The sequence below is a fragment of the Triticum aestivum genome, chromosome 4A (assembly GCF_018294505.1).
Source record: "Triticum aestivum cultivar Chinese Spring chromosome 4A, IWGSC CS RefSeq v2.1, whole genome shotgun sequence".
Taxonomy (NCBI): domain Eukaryota; kingdom Viridiplantae; phylum Streptophyta; class Magnoliopsida; order Poales; family Poaceae; genus Triticum; species Triticum aestivum.
In genome coordinates this window covers 690731589-690732008 of record NC_057803.1, presented here as the reverse complement: position 1 = coordinate 690732008, position 420 = coordinate 690731589, and positions in this window count along the sequence as shown.

Sequence of the window (420 nt, the reverse complement as noted above, 5' to 3'; positions counted from 1 at the left end):
AAAACACAAGGACTCACAGAGTTCAAACTAGACTTAGCTAACACATGAGCTACAACATTACAGTGCCGACGAACATGCTTGAAAGAAAACGAAGCCAGAGCAGCACACTCCGTCTTGATCTCAGCAACAATGGAACCCACCAAAGATCTGTCACAGACTGAAGAATTAAGGTGTTGAACCAAAGAGAGGCAGTCAGAGTGAAACACCACGTTAGGAAAGTGCTTCTCCCGGGCCAGCCTAGCAGCGCATTCTTAGTTGTGCTGGCACGAACTTGTTTGATTGGGGACAAACCGCAGCCACGACCATTGGACATCAGATAAGTGATTCGGGCGGAAAACCTAGCCGCCGGAAGCAGCCGCCGCACCCTAGTCGTCTCCTTCCCTCGCCGCCGCCAGAGGGCATCTCCGGGCGAAGCCCGTG